Source organism: Camponotus vicinus, unplaced genomic scaffold (assembly GCF_025532165.1).
Source record: "Camponotus vicinus isolate PSW18456_S1 unplaced genomic scaffold, iyCamVici1.0 SCAF_7, whole genome shotgun sequence".
Classification (NCBI taxonomy): Eukaryota; Metazoa; Arthropoda; class Insecta; order Hymenoptera; family Formicidae; genus Camponotus; species Camponotus vicinus.
In genome coordinates this window covers 11,281,841-11,302,077 of record NW_028141979.1, presented here as the reverse complement: position 1 = coordinate 11,302,077, position 20,237 = coordinate 11,281,841, and positions in this window count along the sequence as shown.

Below are 20,237 nucleotides of genomic sequence, written 5' to 3'. Positions count from 1 at the left end.
GCCCTGCAGAGTCGTTGAATAAACGCTAAAATAGGACGTAACATCACATTATGTTCCCAGCCGAAAAGCCAGCTTTACTCAATGCCGTTGCTAGAGGACTAACTGGCCATTCCATGAACACTGAAGGAATCTCAGTGTACAACTTGCTGGATGAAAATTCTTTAAATAAAATTGTCGAAAGCACAGCCTCGCGAATCTGGAAGGGATTCATAAATTTTGGATCAGCAACCGCAGGACTCGTCGGAATCTTCATGATTATTCGCCTAGTAAAATTAGTCATTGACACAGTCATTCATGGATACGCTCTTCACACTGTGTATGGTTGCAGCCTTCATCTACTCGGAGCTTTATGGAGCTCCCTCGCAAATTTACTGCTCCATCTGGCACGAGAATCTTCTAGGAAATCTGGAGACGATAACCGAGACAATCAATCACCTGGCGGAGGAACAACCACGCAAACCTCCAACATCGATCCCACTGCACCTGCGGAAGTAATTACTCAACAACCTCCACCAGCCAAACCTCCAAGGACAATGAAACCTTGCCACGAAGAAATCACCAAAAACGTAAATATACCTATATCATATACAAACCTAAGAGACCGCTTAAACACCCTAGATGAAAATATTTAATCTCCCTAGACCAAAATCCTCCGAAAACAATCGGATTTTGTTCTTATTAGGGGGGAGGTGTTACGTCCCGCAACGAAAAATTTAAAATCTTATTTATAAAAATATAATCCCTACCTATTCTCTCATCCTATATAATCTTTGCGCGATACTATATATAATCACTATATATTTGCGCCATAATATTATATATAATCAATATATATATACATCAATTTAATAATAATCAGTTCTCATGTAGTCAAAATACTAGTAACCACCAGTACTAACCGAAAGCTGGACTTATACACATCTATCAATCAAGAAAAGGTAATAGGCTCTTTGAAACAGTCATTTATAATAATCGTAAAAGAATTTCAATATATATATAATTATTATTTATGCAATTTTAATAAAGCTGCAAAAGCCTCATACAATCACCTTAAAATCGCTTATGAAATTTCATAAATCAATAGCAAAATAATATATATATATATATATATATATATATATTTATATATATATTCGCCATAATCTCATATTAATACAATACATTGATTGATGTGGTATATAGCCAGAAAGATATTACAATGAATTAGCAGTACTGGTACTGGTCGTATATAATGATATTTATCTTAATAATTAACTTTACTAAGAAAAGAAATTTATTCGAAATTTTATTATCAAGAAAAACTCTCAGCAAATCACTCTAAATAATGTAACCGTCAAAACACTTGCAACAAGACTTCGTATGAATCGGTATGCGAACAAATTCGTCGGTAACTGGTCTTATAGCCTCTTGTGCGTTCCTTTACATTCTTCTGGTAAAATTGGCATGGGAAAATTTCTATAGCCATAAATCCCGAAACCTGAAAATATTATAACTAATTAGTATTTAGACAAATAAAGACATAAATCAATAAACAATGAAAAACACATATATATATATATATATAAAAGTTTAATTATTATCAAATAATAAATATATTTACTTTGATTATTTAATTATAAAATTAAAACGTAAAAACAGATGACCAGTAACGACTAAATAATAATCCTTTGTAAAATAACAAGCTTCTTTTAAAAGGAAAATGATTTAAATAATTCTTAACGAATAAAATATAATTTGTTTCGAAGAATAGTATAAAGAATTTCGTATCTTATATAATCTTTACTTGTAATTATATATAATCACTATAAATCCACTTTATATTATATGTAACCAATATATATAGATATTCACTCAATATTCGTATTATTCAGTTATCACATATAACCAAAAAATGATATCCCTATGCATGTATACGCGCTTACTACAAAGGAAAAGGCATAAATCAAAATATTTTATCAAACGATACGCACCTAAATTCTATTAATAAATGATTTAGTGAGCCCATGCGTATCTTTTCGATAAATAGTATGGTCAATTGTCATAAAAGAAATGCAGCGATTACCAATTTTGAAACCTGAAAATCATATAATTAATTAATATTTTGGGATAAATAACCTACAGTAAAAATGCTAAAAAATGCTCCGAAAGTGAGCCACATAAAATATTAATACGAAAATTTATAAAGAATCATCAATAACAAAAGGAAAGTTATAAAGTTAACATTCTACGTACATATAAGAATATGAAACAATAAATAAATGTACCAAGTCAAACAAAAAATTAATGCCCATGAATAATAATTGTTACTAAAACAATACGCTCTAAAAATCAGTAATAATAATTAGTAATAAAATAATTAACAATATATATATATATTTTTTATATTCATGAGAAACAAAATTAATAAATTTTCCTTGAATAAATATTTTTCTAAACATTATAATAAATCTTTACTGTACATTAATACCATTGGCCTAATATGTCTGTATAAAACTCTAATTATCATTGAATAACATTTAACTTTGACTATTTAATTACAAAATGTAAATGGCCAATAATCACCAAATAATAATCTTTTATAAAGTAACGAGCTTCTTTCAGAAATTAATGATTTAAACATTTCTTAATAAAATATAATTAATAAAATATAATTAATAAAATATAATATAATTAATAAATAAAATATAATTAATCAAGCAAGAATTTCCTTTAAAAATCCTAGGTTATTTTAATTTTTGGTCCTAGTTGAGTTCCCGTAAATATATGTATATGTTCACTATCAGGAAGTGATTTTCCTCAGAGTCTTGATACTTGAAAAATATAATAAATGTATAAGAAAATCTACTATAGAAATTATTAAATAAACCATTCAAAATATAATACATACTTACACACTTTTTATGATCCTATATATATATATATTTAGCCTCTTCCTAATAACGTAAGACAGCTTGTTATAAATAAGTAGCAAGAATTCCAAGACCCAGCAACTGAAAATAATAATCAAATAATATTTGGCCGTATGAAAAATTAATTTAACAAAAATGTACTAACAAATCAATCTATACAAAAATCTATTACCATTATAAAAGTTTGATTGATCAAAATTACTATATTAAAAAGGTTTAATATTTTATAAATGTATATAATTATATAGGAGTAAAAGAAATCAAATAGTAAAAGAAGTATAATAAATCAAATATTAATATATTAAATTTCAACAATAAATATATTAAATTAAATAATAACTACTAAACAATAACTAAATAATAAAGAAATGTCAAGAAATTATTATGAATAAAATTTTATACGTAACTCTTTGCTGCATACAGAATAATAAGTCACCCTATAAACATAGCCTCCACTTGGTTGTCCACCGGGTGTCCCAATATTTTCATCACCTAACGAAAACGCTATACGGAAAAATAAAAATATATTTATTAATAAAATTCCTTAGAAATATATTTCAATAACAAACCACAAATATGCCTCCTCAAATATATAATTAACCGACTGCATCTATCGAAATTTATACACGAGACCTCAATAGGTAGTAGTACGTGAAAGTGAGAGAGACCGCACTATCGGGTGACTCGCGCGAGTGAGAGAGACAGCGCTATACGTAATACCATATGTAAAAATTAATAAGAATTAAACCGCGAAACAAGCTCGGACAGACTTGTCACCCTCATTATTAGTATAAATACATATGTAGTTATTAATAAAAATTTAAAAGATAATGCATTAAAATACTAAATATTAAATACATATAAAATACATAATATTATACATGAATACATATATTATATATATGTATATATAATATATATTTTATAAATATATGATATAATTAAATAAAACCTTTAATTCATTAATTAACTTATCAAAATAATAAACTTACCAAATAAACTTCAGAAATAATTCGCACAGATTCCTCAAAATCCTTTCAATGCTGCATATTCTTATATGGTTTAAGCCTGTCTGTTGTCCGTGAATAATCCATTGGTGCATATCCCTTCCAACATATATATATACTATATATGCAACCTAGACAAATAAGAAAAATTCAAATAATAACACGTTTAAACTCTAAGCATAAGAACATAATAATTAATACATTATAAAAATCTCTTTTCATATACGCCAAATAATACATATATTTTTCATTTTGACTATTAATTGCGAAATTTTATGTACAATTAAAATATAATGAGTAAGCAATGATAACCAAATAATAAACCATTTTCATTATGTGAAAGCTCAACATTATATATATATATTTAATAAATGACCGAAAGTTGTCAAGTCAAGCGCATTCAAAATAATATTAAAATATTTCAAAATATCCAAAACTTATCCGCAATTAGAGGTGCATAAAGTTAATAAGTCATGGCCAGATGATCATATGTGAGTATTTTAATCCGCTCCGACAATAGTCTAATAAACGTTCTATATTGTCGATTAAAATACAGCCAAGCTATAAATGATATGCACCCTCGAATATCTTCTGTATAGAATGTCGTTTTACAAAATATCTGAAAAATATAATAACTATATAAGACAAATATATTAAATTATTTAAATTATTAATAATTATAAATAATAAAGATTCTGATTTAATAAAACCAATAATGCAAAATAAAGCTCATAACTCTTCACTGTGTGCAGAATTATAAATCTATATAACTACTAAATAAATTTTGTTATAACAAAAATTTACACATATATAACACACATGAAATATAAAGTTTAAATAATAATAATACAAGGTAATAAATATACATAAATAATAACATACATTAATATACATACATTAATTAACATACATACATTAATAATAATAATGAATGTATGGTCTTGTAAAATTCATTATGCATGATTTTATTATTGAGACGAATAATAAGTCTCCTTATAAGAGCACAAGGCTAAGTCCAGCGTACCGCGTTATCTCCCCTATTACTTTGTTATCTCCCCTAATGTTTTCGACGTCCGTGCCGAGTCTTAATGCGAAAGGGACTCGCGAATATATAATGTATGAATATTATAAGGAGCGCCTTCTTATTGCAAGAGTAATAAATCATTACGAAATTATAAATTATAAAAGAATATATATATATTATATAATAAATTAATCCATATCATTAACTAACAAGATCCAACAGTAATACATTTTTTAGCAAACTTTCAAGCCTTCAAAAGGGAAATAACAATATGTATAATACATATTTAATTAATAAAATAATGAAGATAAAATTTTTAACAATTACATTTATTAACTTTTACAAACAATATATATAAGTATATATATATATATATATATATATATATATATTCTATACAATTAACAAGTAAGGAATATATGAATAAATTATAACGAATGAAATTATTAAATCGATTTATAAAGCGTTATAAATTCACTCACCAAAAGATAAGCGACCCTCCGAGCTTCATCCGGTGCAGCTGCACATGAGCTCACTCAGCGATAAGATAAGGCCTGGCGCGACTGCCTGGCGCGACAGCCTGGCACGGCGAACACCTGCATCCGGTGATAAAAAAGCTCGCCACATCCTTTGTTCCAAGAGCTGAATAATAAAAAGAATAATTAATACACTTTTATATTATAATGTAACACAATTATTATTAACAACTATCTAGACCATGCACCTATATGCACATACATATATACATATATCGTATAATTATTATATAGCAAATTGTAATTATAATGGTTTATAACACCAGAATTTGTTTATAACATTGTTAACTAAAACTATATAATTAATATAAAGAAAGTTAAAAATCAATTCTAAACGGAACATGCTAGAACGATCATTCACACTTCTATTGAAAGAGGTTGAGCTTCTATATTAAAAAATATATGCATGCAAATTATTAAAATTCTGGTGACTAAAAACCTATTGTAAAAGCCTTACCTTTGTAAAATGAATTAACGAGCTCGATGCATGGACAATACTGACAGCTCCGTCGTCCCCACTATCCCCACGCAAGAGCGCGGCCACCACGTCATAGCACGCTCGAAGAAGAAGGACAGCTATAGCGGCAAGCGGCGGTCGAGCCGCCTACGCCCGGGAGCGCCGCATTCTCCTACCACTGCGGATAGCCGGCACGGAGTAGGGACCAGAGGGTACCTCAGGGAGCGCAGCTCAGTCTTCCGCGCATTTGACCCGACGCTCTTGAGACAACATCACCTAGCATTTGACCAGGAGCTCTCTGAAGAACAAGAACAGTAGCAGTCACGAACCATTTAAAATCGAAATCAAGACTTAGTCTCAAAACATTATTCGACTTAAAACTTAGTCGCGAGAGCTGTAAGACAGTAGTATACTTGAACAATAAAAGTGTTTTAACTGAACATCATCACGGTCTTCTGCCATTTATTTACTACCGGCTCCTTCGACTCTCCTGCCAAGGCATCACTGAGGTCGACAGTCCACAGCGGAGGTTCGACGAGCACTTCCAACCGCAGTACTTTTGGGTAAGTACTCGTTTTAATTATTCAATATTTTCCTTTTCATTTCTCGTGATCTGCAACCATCAACCGAATATTATTATTATTTTTGCATTACATATTGAAGAATTTTATTATACATAATAGTCAACAACTTACCTTCATACAATTCCAACGTCTTCTCCTTCCGATAACACGAGTACGTTGATTGCCTTTGAACGTTAAACGCTCAGTCTGTCTTTGGTTTTATCCACAAGAGTGAATCGTCGCCTTCGACTTGTCAATCGATGTGCATTGGGTAGCCTATCCTACCCCTCTGCCGTTTCCGCGAAGAATTTTCTTTAGAGGAATTTTCTTTACGGACTCTGTGCCGCTGTGACGTGACGTCTTGCACATCGAAACTTGTCGTAGAGCACGGGACGCGCTCTTTAAGGACCGACTGACACATAGTATGATAACTCTGGTTTAGTATAATATATTAGAGGAATTATTTTATAATAATAAAACTAAACCAGCAGGCACGGTATCCATCTTATATTCAAATATCCCTACACACCCTTCCTTACCACGTCACTGCATGTGAGGTAATTAACTAATAATTTTCTCTCATAATAAATGAGGAGTCGCGATTTCAGAATCTGTCCTGTCTCTTTCTCTAAACCGGTTACGAAACTTTAGATTTACGCGGTACATTCTTTTTTGACAGGTGACCCCTCGAAATTTCCATCGTAAGTATTAGATGCCGCGAAATAATTTCAAATTATCCTTTCAATAAAACAAATTTTAAAAACTTAAATTATTTCAATAATAGATGGTTAGCGCCCGACGACCAGACCCAATAACTCGCCGCGAATTCCCTCTGCAAAATGCAGGCGTAACTCGTAGAGAACTATTCAGACAGCGGTTATTACGAGATCGCCCCTCTATTGCACGGCAATTATTTGTAGATAGGGATAACATCCCTTCTCGTATTTTACGCGCCGCCAACGATCGCGAAGATACTTTCTTTGATTTGTCCTTCGCTCCTTTGCCTCCTGAATTAAACCCCGAAACCAACAACGGCAACCCCCCAGCGATACCAGCAGGCGAAGAATCGAGCGAAGAAGAGGACCTTCCGCTGACAGACGAGGACTCTGATCACCTTAGCGATTGCCCAACAGTCGTGTACGATTTGGATAACCCAACGGTCAGAATTCCCCCAGCACTTCTCCTAGCTTTCGAGAGAAACGGAGAAATAAGAAGAACTCGAGACCAACAAGTCCAGACTGTGCCATCGCCAAGCCCTCCACAGACCCCTGATTCATTTTCAGGTTATTCTACCCCGAATTACTCTCCGGTCGCTCTTGGGGAGATAGACCCAGAACCGATAGACATCTCTCCAGCCGAAGAGAGCTTCGCGGATTTTGAAACTAACCAAATTTTAGATTACCTAGATAGTGAGGAGTTCTTGGGAACGGTAGACGACATATATCATACATAGTTTAATTTCGCTAAAATTACTTTATAAACTAATGTAAAAGAACGAGGAAGGATAAAATAAATAAAAGGAAAAAATAGAAATTTATAACATAACAAATCTGCATATTTATTTGTCAATCCTAAAATACCTCCGAAAAGAAGCGTCCTATAGATCCTAATCTCTCGGCGTCCCAGGGTATAGCCGGCGTGGCAGGTTGCCCTGAAAAACAAAATAGAGAGATATAATATTGTTCGTCCCTGCACGGTGCGCCCTGCAGAATCGTTGAATAAACGATCGAATAGGACGTAACAAACATTAAAATTTTTGGTGGCAGCGGTGGGATTTGCCAAAAAGGATCTAAGCTTCTGAGAGGAAATTAAGTGTTTGACGAATAAATTTTTATAAAGTATCTAAATCCATTATGCAGACTCGATCAAGCTCGACGAGCTCTGTAGCCACAGGGGCTACAAGGAAACAATATACAGCAGAGGAAACCGAAATCCTCATGCAAAAGGTAAACGAAAAGGAGAAACAGTTAAAAGAACAGGCTGAGGCCTTGCAAGTCAAAAACGAACATCTGATAAAAATGCAAGAAGAAATGAATCGAAAGGAAATGGCCGCAAGCCAAGAACAACCAGCTGTAGAACAATTAATGGCTTCTATGCAAACGATTACCAATTATATTGAGAGGATTAATTCAAGGCTCATGAATCTAGAGACCTCGCAAAGAGAAGAAAGATATGTTCCACATGAAGAACGAACATTTTCTCAACCGACATCCCAACATTTTGATATCGCGGACCAACCTTCCCCGATACGCCTTAAAGATGCTATCGACACAATACCTAAATTTGATGGCCATAAAATGTCCGTTTTCCACTTCAGTAAAATTTGCGAACGCGCTCTCGATTTAATACCCGCATATCATGGATATCATTTAGTGCAGCTTATTATTAATAAGCTGCAGGGACATGCATATTCTGCCATAGAAGGGGTAGAATGTCACACCGTTTTCGAGCTAACGAAACGACTAAAATTAATTTTTGGACCAAATAAATCCGTCGACCAATACCGAGGAGAACTAGCTAATATATACATGAAACAAAATGAAAATATTTTTGATTATATAAGCAGAGTGCAAGAACTACGTACTGCAATAATAGATGGAGAATCTGATTTATCCGGAAACATAGGAGAACGAAGAAAGGACGCCATCGAAGCAACCACTATGAACAGCTTTATCAACGGACTTCCATCTGACCTATTAGTACGCGTAAAACTCGAACATCCGAGGACCTTCGAGGAAAGCATTAGCACAGCCATACAATTATCCAAAACTATTGAAGCTGAAAACATTCGGAAGCGCACTCTCTTCCGCCCAAATTTTCAACCCCGTGCTGACCTCCTCAATAACGTCAGCAATGCAGCTCGCCAAAATCCTATGAGCAACAACACTAACAACCGTTACCATTCCAACAATGGACATACAACCTCGCAACCACCTTTCCCCGCATCACCAGTTAAATTAATTGCTGGACAGCCTCAACAAAGTCATCAGACCAAAATCTGTCGCTATTGTAAAACTCCTGGACATCTTATAGAAGAATGTCGGAAGTTAGCTTACAGAAGAGCTCAAGAAGGGAACCAACAACCCGGTACTTCGGGAAACGCGCAAGGCGTTCCGATGAGAACCGACGTCCGCCGGAACGACCCGCAACCAGGACGTCCGACTTACCACATTCAAAAGAAAGTCAACATAATAACACCACAGGAAACTCCCGCACAAATTTCCGAATCTGCCAAATAAACGACAGACAACAATCTACAGAATTGCCCACAGTAACGTTATCCTCTCCAGATCTAATAGCAGATTGCAAATTTATGATTGATTCTGGATCTGGACTAAACCTTATGTTACGTCCCGCAACAAAAAATTTAAAATCTTACTTATAAAAGTATAATCCCTACTTATTCTCTCATCCTATATAATCTTTGCGCGATACTATATATAATTACTATATATTTGCGTCATAATATTATATATAATCAATATATATATACATCAATTTAATAATAATCAGTTCTCATGTAGTCAAAATACTAGTAACCACCAGTACTAACCGAAAGCTGGACTTATACACATCTATCAATCAAGAAAAAGTAATAGGCTCTTTGAAACAGTCATTTATAATAATCGTAAAAGAATTTCGATATATATATATAATTATTATTTATGCAATTTTAATAAAGCTGCAAAAGCCCCACACAATCACCTTAAAATCGCTTATGAAATTTCATAAATCAATAGCAAAATACTATATATATATATATATATATTTATAAATATATTCGCCATAATCTCATATTAATATAATACATTGATTGATGTGGTATATAGCCAGAAAGATATTACAATGAATTAGCAGTACTGGTACTGGTCGTATATAATGATATTTATCTTAATAATTAACTTTACTAAGAAAAGAAATTTATTTGAAATTTTATTATCAAGAAAAACTCTCAGCAAATCACTCTAAATAATGTAACCGTCAAAAACACTTGCAACAAGACTTCGTATGAATCGGTATGCGAACAAATTCGTCGGTAACTGGTCTTATAGCCTCTTGTGCGTTCCTTCACATTCTTCTGGTAAATTTGGCATGGGAAAATTTCCATAGCCATGAATCCCGAAACCTGAAAATATTATAACTAATTAGTATTTAGACAAATAAAGACATAAATTAATAAACAATGAAAAACACATATATATATATATAAAAGTTTAATTATTATCAAATAATAAATATATTTACTTTGATTATTTAATTATAAAATTAAAACGTAAAAACAGATGACCAGTAACGACTAAATAATAATCCTTTGTAAAATAACAAGCTTCTTTTAAAAGGGAAAATGATTTAAATAATTCTTAACGAATAAAATATAATTTGTTTCAAAGAATAGTATAAAGAATTTCGTATCTTATATAATCTTTACTTGTAATTATATATAATCACTATAAATCCACTTTATATTATATGTAACCAATATATATAGATATTCACTCAATATTCATATTATTCCGTTATCACATATAACCAAAAAAGGATATCCCTATGCGTGTATATGCGCTTACTACAAAAGAAAAGGCATAAATCAAAATATTTTATCAAACGATACTCACCTAAATTCTATTAATAAATGATTTTGAGCCCATGCGTATCTTTTTAATAAACAGTATGTTCGGTTGTCATAAAAGAGATGCAGCGATTATAAATTTTGAAACCTGAAAATCAAATAATTAATTAATATTTTGTAATAAATATCTACAGTAAAAATGCTAACAAATGCTCCGAAAGTGAGCCACATAAAATATTAATACGAAAATTTACAAAGAATCATCAATAACAAAAGGAAAGTTATAAAGTTAATATTCTACGTACATATAAGAATATAAAACAATAAATAAATGTACCAAGTCAAACAAAAATTAATATCCATGAATAATAATTGTTACTAAAACAATACGCTTTAAAAATCAGTAATTATAATCCGTAATAAAATAATTAACAATATATATATATTTTTTATATTCATGAGAAACAAAATTAATAAATTTTCCTTGAATAAATATTTTTCTAAACGTTATAATAAATCTTTACTGTACATTAATACCATTGGCCAAATATGTCTGTATAAAACTCTAATTATTATTGAATAACATTTAACTTTGACTATTTAATTACAAAATGTAAATGGCCAATAATCACCAAATAATAATCTTTTATAAAGTAACGAGCTTCTTTCAGAAATTAATGATTTAAACATTTCTTAATAAAATATAATTAATAAAATATAATTAATAAAATATAATATAATTAATAAATAAAATATAATTAATCAAGCAAGAATTTCCTTTAAAAATCCTAGATTATTTTAATTTTTGGTCCTAGTTGAGTTCCCGTAAATATATGTATATGTTCACTATCAGGAAGTGATTTTCCTCAGAGTCTTGATACCTGAAAAATATAATAAATGTATAAGAAAATCTACTATAGAAATTATTAAATAAACCATTCAAAATATAATACATACTTACACACTTTTTATGATCCTATATATATATATTATTTAGCCTCTTCCTAATAACGTAAGACAGCTTGTTATAAATAAGTAGCAAGAATTCCAAGTCCCAGCAACTGAAAATAATAATCAAATAACATTTGACCCGACGCTCTTGAGACAACATCACCTAGCATTTGACCTGGAGCTCTCGAGAAGAAAACAGCTAAAGCGATCACGAGCGTATCACAGAACATTTTCGAGTCGAAAAAGAACTTAGTCGCAGGATATTTTTCCGGACTAAGAACTTAGTCTAGAGAGCAGTCGAATATTATAGTATACTTTAAGAAAATAAAGTGTCTTTAAACCATCACTTGGGTCTTCTGCCAATCATTTGTCACCGGTTCCTCCGACTCTCCTACAGGGACATCGCCGAGGCAGACCGTCCTCCACGGAGATTCATCGCATATCCTGACAGCAGTACTTTTGGGTAAGTACTCGTTTTAATTATTCAATAATTTCCTCTTCATCTCTCGTGATCTGCAACCATCAACCGAATATTATTATTATTTTTGCATGACATATTGAAGAATTTTATTATACATAATAGTCAACAACTTACCTTCATACAATTCCAACGTCTTCTCCTTCCGATAACACGAGTACGTTGATTGCCTTTGAACGTTAAACGCTCAGTCTGTCTTTGGTTTTATCCACAAGAGTGAATCGTCGCTTTCGACTTGTCAATCGATGTGCATTGGGTAGTCTACTCTACCCCTCTGCCGTTTCCGCGAAGAATTTTCTCCAGGGAAATTTCTTTACGGACTCTGTGCCGCTGTGACGTGACGTCTTGCACATCGAAACTCGTCGTAGAGCATGGGACGCGCTCTTTAAGGACCGACTGACACATAGTATGATAACTCTGGTTTAGTATCATATATTAGAAGAATTATTTAATAATAATAAAACTAAACCAGTAGGTACGGTATCCATCTTATATTCAAACATTCCTACACCCCCTTCCTTACCACGTCACTGCATGTGAGGTAACTATCTAATAATTTTCTCTTATAATAAATGAGGAGTTGCGATTTCAGAATCTGTCCTGTCTCTTTCTTTAAACCGGTCACGAAACTTTAGATTTACGCGGTACATTCTTTTTTGACAGGTGACCCCTCGAAATTTCCATCGTAAGTATTAGATGCCGCGAAATAATTTTAAATTATCCTTTCAATAGAACAAATTTAAAATTTAAATTATTTCAATAATAGATGGTTAGCGCCCGACGACCAGATCCAATAACTCGCCGCGAATTTCCCTTACAAAATCCAGGTGTAACCCGGCGGGAAATATTTAGACAGCGGTTATTACGAGATCGCCCCTCCGTCGCTCGTCAATTATTTATAGATAGGGACGAGATTCCTACCGGAATAGCAAGGGCCGTAACCGACCGCGAAGACACACTCTTCGACCTCTCCTTCGCACCCTTGCCCCCGGAGCTTAACCCAGAAACCACCAACAGCAATCTCCCTGCGATACCAGCTGGCGCAGAGTCCGAGGAAGAGGAAATTGAATCTGCGGGATCGGACACATCAAGCGACGCGTCCACAATAATTATTGATTTGGAAGACCGAACGGACGGAATTCCCTTGGGACTGCTCCGCGCTTGGGAGCGAAACGGGGAAATAAGGAGGAGCCCAGCGACGTTGGATCGACGGGTCCAAACTTCACCGCCGCCTAGCCTCCCACGAACCCCAGACTCTTTTCCGGGGTATTCGCCGCCAAATTATTCGCCTGTCTTGCTTGGAGAAATAGATTTAGATTCCCCAAATATCACTCCAAGTGAAGAGGACTCTATAGATTACGAAATTAACCAGCTTCTTGATTATTTAGATAGCGAAGAGTTCCTCGATTCTATTGTCGAACCATAAAATCCTAAATAACTTTTAACTATACATATATATAAATATATCCAATACATATATATAATTTAATTTCACTAAAATTACCTTACAAACTAATGTAGAAGAACGAGGAAGGATAAAATAAATAAAAAGGAAAAAATAGAATTTATAATATAATAAATTTGCATATTTATTTGTCAACCTTAAATACCTCCGAAAAGAAGCGTCCTATAGATCCTAATCTCTCGGCGTCCCAGGGTATAGCCGGCTTAGCAGGTTGCCCTGAAAAAGAAATAAAGAGATATAATATTGTTCGTCCCTGCACGGTGCGCCCTGCAGAATCGTTGAATAAACGATCGAATAGGACGTAACACCAGTACCAGTACTGCTAATTCATTGTAATATTTTTCTGGCTATATACCACATCAATCAATGTATTGTATTAATATGAGATTATGGCGAATATATATATAAATATATATATATATATATATATATATATATATATATATAGTATTTTGCTATTGATTTATGAAATTTCATAAGCGATTTTAAGGTGATTGTATGAGGCTTTTGCAGCTTTATTAAAATTGCATAAATAATAATTATATATATATTGAAATTCTTTTACGATTATTATAAATGACTGTTTCAAAGAGCCTATTACTTTTTCTTGATTGATAGATGTGTATAAGTCCAGCTTTCGGTTAGTACTGGTGGTTACTAGTATTTTGACTACATGAGAACTGATTATTATTAAATTGATGTATATATATATTGATTATATATAATATTATGGCGCAAATATATAGTGATTATATATAGTATCGCGCAAAGATTATATAGGATGAGAGAATAGGTAGGGATTATATTTTTATAAATAAGATTTTAAATTTTTCGTTGCGGGACGTAACACAGTGCAGCCTGATTAATCAACGCGGCCAGGCCACGTGGAAATTAATCTTTGAAAGGAAATGAAGCGAAGCCATCTTGGAGGTAAGTGACGGTTGAAAATTCCTGTTTGTGCAAGTCACGACTTTTTGCCAGGCCCATTGTGTTTTTGTATAAGGTTTCACTTTTACGATCTTAGCCCGACCCTTCGGCGCCGCGGTACATTCCAGTGGTCAATCGAGTCTCTCTGTATTAAATCCCCGGCCTTATCTCCGCGAATTACCGCGAATACCGGCTCTATTCCGCGAATAATAGCCAAATATTAATAATAATAATAACAACAATTCGAATTCATAGTGATAAATGACCGCGGTCCTCTCCTTAAGCTGTAATTAACGAAATTATGAATTGGGATTTAATCCGACGCTTGGGATTTAACGCAACGACCTACTAACCTATTTTCAACTTTGGGATTTAACGCGATGACCCACTGACCCAGTGACCTAATTTTTATTTTGGGATTTAACGCGATGACCCACTGACCCAGTGACCTAATTTTTATTTTGGGATTTAACGCGATGACCCACTGACTCAGTGACCTAATTTTTATTTTGGGATTTAACGCGATGACCCACTGACCCAGTGACCTAATTTTTATTTTGGGATTTAATGCGATGACCCAGTGACCTACATAAATTGACCCAATTACCCCGTGACCTACTTTCCCGAATCCCTTTAAACCGACGCTGCGTTAAAGGGACTTAGTCCCAACCGAGACCTACTTTCAAGAAAATCCCTGGAAAATCGGATTTCACCCGATAAAATCGCTCCTCCCCGATGCGATCCCGCGTGTTTCGTGATCGGATCACCCAGACCCCCCTTAATACCCCCGATCTCTCCCTGAGCTTTTGCCAGAAAGCTTGCGGTTTCGCGAATAATCAAACTAGAGCCGCTCTGTGCGCATTCTGTTATTATTCCCTGCCCGCTGAAGAGCGTCTACGATATAATTACGTGACGAAACATAGACTTATAATTGGCGAACCCATCGGATTCGGGTGTTACTCCTGTGGAAGTAGATTAAGCAGCATCAGGATTAGCGACGAATGCCCCGAGTGCCCTGAGCGACTTCTAGACTATTGGCTACACCCTGCCAATCATCCAGTAACTCAAGACGGTAATATAGTCATCCCTATCGTGTACCCCGACGAAGAGTCCACTGACTCCGAGCCCGAACAATAATTCCGAGCGCTTCAGATCGCACGTATCCCCGGGAAGAGCCGCATAGGTTCGCTTGACCCGAAAAAGCGATCGAGCCCCGCGACGTCCGAATTCTCTTTTAGAGCCGCGACATCCCGGGACGTAACACCTAACAGTGAGCAACAATCAGTACATACTGACCATGCAGGATTTACTAACAAAATATTCTACTGCCGTGCCATTAAAGGAGGCCACATCGTTAACAATCGCAGACGCCTTCACTAAAGAATTTATCTGTATATATGGTACTCCTCGCGCAATATTAACCGATCAAGGGACAAATTTTTTATCCGCCTTAATGCGACAGTTAACAAGGAAATTTCGCATACAACATTTTAGGACCACTGCCTATCATCCACAGTCTAATGGATCACTTGAACGATCACATCATGTCTTAACAGAATATCTAAAAACTCAGGTTGATAAGGAGACAAATTGGGATGAATACATTAAACTTGCGATGTTCTCGTACAACACCAGTGTACATGAAGGCACGAGATACTCACCCTATGAGCTAGTATTTGGCCGAATAGCACGACTACCCTCTGCACACCCCATCATCGAAGAAAATATCGAACCCACATACCGTGACTATATTGTTAATCTCTTTAACAAGATAACCGATTTACAAACGCAAGCTAAGCAAAACCTCACACTAGCTAAAGAACGGAGTAAGCGATACTATGATCGCAATTTGAATTTACAACAATTTGAGAAAGGAAACCATGTCTTTTTATTAAAAGAGCCACGAAAAGGAAAACTTGCTGACCAGTATACCGGTCCTCACGAAATAATCGAACTTTTACCCCCAAGTAATGTTAAAATTAGAACAGGAAACCAAACCCGAATAGTACACACCAACAAGATCAAACTAGCACATCCCCAGCCGGGATGAGGTAATAATCAGAGTCCTTTGTTACAGATGCTTTGGCACAGAAGGCCTACACAACCGAGATTGGACGCAACCATTTCAAATCGAATAGAGGAATCCTTCTTCTTCGGCCATTGTGTCCATATAACAGGAGCTCTTTGTCTCTTAGACGAAACGAACTTGTGTAAGGAGTGTTACGATAGACTCCGTACCAATATTATTAAGCAACAATACCGGCCCTTGCGGAGACACTTCTTTGTGAATAGTCACATCGTGCGTAATGACCACTGTTCAGCTTGTGGCACAACGGTCATCGAGACCAATTCTCTTGACAAGTGCATCTCCTGTACACTAACAGCGCACGAATTCTTAGAACTTCTACACAACACCTCAACTTCTATCAATAGTTATAGTTACCCCTTAGTCTTAAACGTATACGACAGGACTCCTACGTTATAAGGGGATGCCATTTACCGGCACAGCTTGCTGTGTAGAATTCAGAGGATATCGGTATGATCCCTTGAACGTCTATATATGTGAACTTTGCTATCACTACGTATTGTCTATTAGAGTACGATTGCCTCTAGTATCTCTACACTTTCTCTCTCCGGGACCACGCCATATCGATCCTCATTGTGCACATTGCTTCCGAACACTTGTCACACAAAGACCTTTAGATCAGTGTCTCATCTGCACTCGAGGTATTGTTGAACTTATGTCCATATCCTATTTGCTTACACTGAACAATGCTTCATAATGTCCCAGCTTTCTCTTAATGCTGTATGCATCAAACTGCATGGTTATCTCAATCTAAATAATCACAACCATTATTGCTGTGCATGTTATTGTATGCTACATACTCCCTGTAACCAAAGGTTTTTCTTTCCAATAGACTCCCATATTATTTCTATCGCTCCACACCCTTATAGAACGATCTGTTCGTACTGTCAACGACCAATCACCATAATACGACCCCTACACACCTGCTCCACCTGTACTAGGAATATCGCTCAAATATTCCGAGAGACTCACCCCACCTTTCTCTCAATAAATGAAGAGAATCCCCCAACCTCCCAACCTTGAAGAATTGAAGAGCTAATATGCTATCGGATACATATTCCGATACCCTGAACTGTACTGTGCACGAAGAATTCGATGGATATTACTCTCTGGAAAAGGGCCTTTATTACTGCTCTATATGTAAAATACACGCGGATCATGAATTAGTCCACATAAATTATCACAGCATATCAGAAAATTTTCCTCATATTAGTCCTTCTAAATGCTGTTTATGTAATCGTAAAGTGTCTCTCATAACTCCCATAATTGATTGCAGGCCGTGCTTCCTAAATTATCTGGAAGAAGAACGAAAAAGAGAATTTGCTAGAGCAAGGCAACATGAATAACGCAAGCAATCCCTGTTGCAATCACCCAATCCATGAATTATTGTCCCACTTCCCCAACATGCATGAGGCAAAATGCAGAAAAGTAATTTTTTACAAAAGATATACCGGGAAAACTCGCACTCCTAGCCGCATGTGTTGCGCATGTTATAGACTTCGACAATTAAGAGTCAAGTGTTACGTCCCGGGATGTCGCGGCTCTAAAAGAGAATTCGGACGTCGCGGGGCTCGATCGCTTTTTCGGGTCAAGCGAACCTATGCGGCTCTTCCCGGGGATACGTGCGATCTGAAGCGCTCGGAATTATTGTTCGGGCTCGGAGTCAGTGGACTCTTCGTCGGGGTACACGATAGGGATGACTATATTACCGTCTTGAGTTACTGGATGATTGGCAGGGTGTAGCCAATAGTCTAGAAGTCGCTCAGGGCACTCGGGGCATTCGTCGCTAATCCTGATGCTGCTTAATCTACTTCCACAGGAGTAACACCCGAATCCGATGGGTTCGCCAATTATAAGTCTATGTTTCGTCACGTAATTATATCGTAGACGCTCTTCAGCGGGCAGGGAATAATAACAGAATGCGCACAGAGCGGCTCTAGTTTGATTATTCGCGAAACCGCAAGCTTTCTGGCAAAAGCTCAGGGAGAGATCGGGGGTATTAAGGGGGGTCTGGGTGATCCGATCACGAAACACGCGGGATCGCATCGGGGAGGAGCGATTTTATCGGGTGAAATCCGATTTTCCAGGGATTTTCTTGAAAGTAGGTCTCGGTTGGGACTAAGTCCCTTTAACGCAGCGTCGGTTTAAAGGGATTCGGGAAAGTAGGTCACGGGGTAATTGGGTCAATTTATGTAGGTCACTGGGTCATCGCATTAAATCCCAAAATAAAAATTAGGTCACTGGGTCAGTGGGTCATCGCGTTAAATCCCAAAATAAAAATTAGGTCACTGGGTCAGTGGGTCATCGCGTTAAATCCCAAAATAAAAATTAGGTCACTGGGTCAGTGGGTCATCGCGTTAAATCCCAAAATAAAAATTAGGTCACTGGGTCAGTGGGTCATCGCGTTAAATCCCAAAATAAAAATTAGGTCACTGGGTTAGTGGGTCATCGCGTTAAATCCCAAAGTTGAAAATAGGTTAGTAGGTCGTTGCGTTAAATCCCAAGCGTCGGATTAAATCCCAATTCATAATTTCGTTAATTACAGCTTAAGGAGAGGACCGCGGTCATTTATCACTATGAATTCGAATTGTTGTTATTATTATTATTAATATTTGGCTATTATTCGCGGAATAGAGCCGGTATTCGCGGTAATTCGCGGAGATAAGGCCGGGGATTTAATACAGAGAGACTCGATTGACCACTGGAATGTACCGCGGCGCCGAAGGGTCGGGCTAAGATCGTAAAAGTGAAACCTTATACAAAAACACGATGGGCCTGGCAAAAAGTCGTGACTTGCACAAACAGGAATTTTCAACCGTCACTTACCTCCAAGATGGCTTCGCTTCATTTCCTTTCAAAGATTAATTTCCACGTGGCCTGGCCGCGTTGATTAATCAGGCTGCACTGGTAGGCGGGGATCGCGGCGCTCCACGCGGGTCTCCGGGATGAACGGAAGCGGGTTGATGCGGCTGGTTATCAACGTCGATGGGGATGAGTCGTTCTGGCCACTTTATTAAGCACGTGGTTTTATTTGCACTCGCGAATAATTGTTCGTATTCTTTATCGTAGTGGTTTGTTTCTACGATATCGATATAATTGGTGGACGCGGCGTAGTAATGTCTCGCTATCATCCGACGGAGTTGATTTTTCCTACCGGCACGGCGTGTTTTAGGCATTGTAGAAAATTAAAGTCATATTCGGATTTTCTGTAGGCGTCGAGCGGCTTGTCCTCTCTGAGCCGTCACTTCAAATCAGAAATGATTG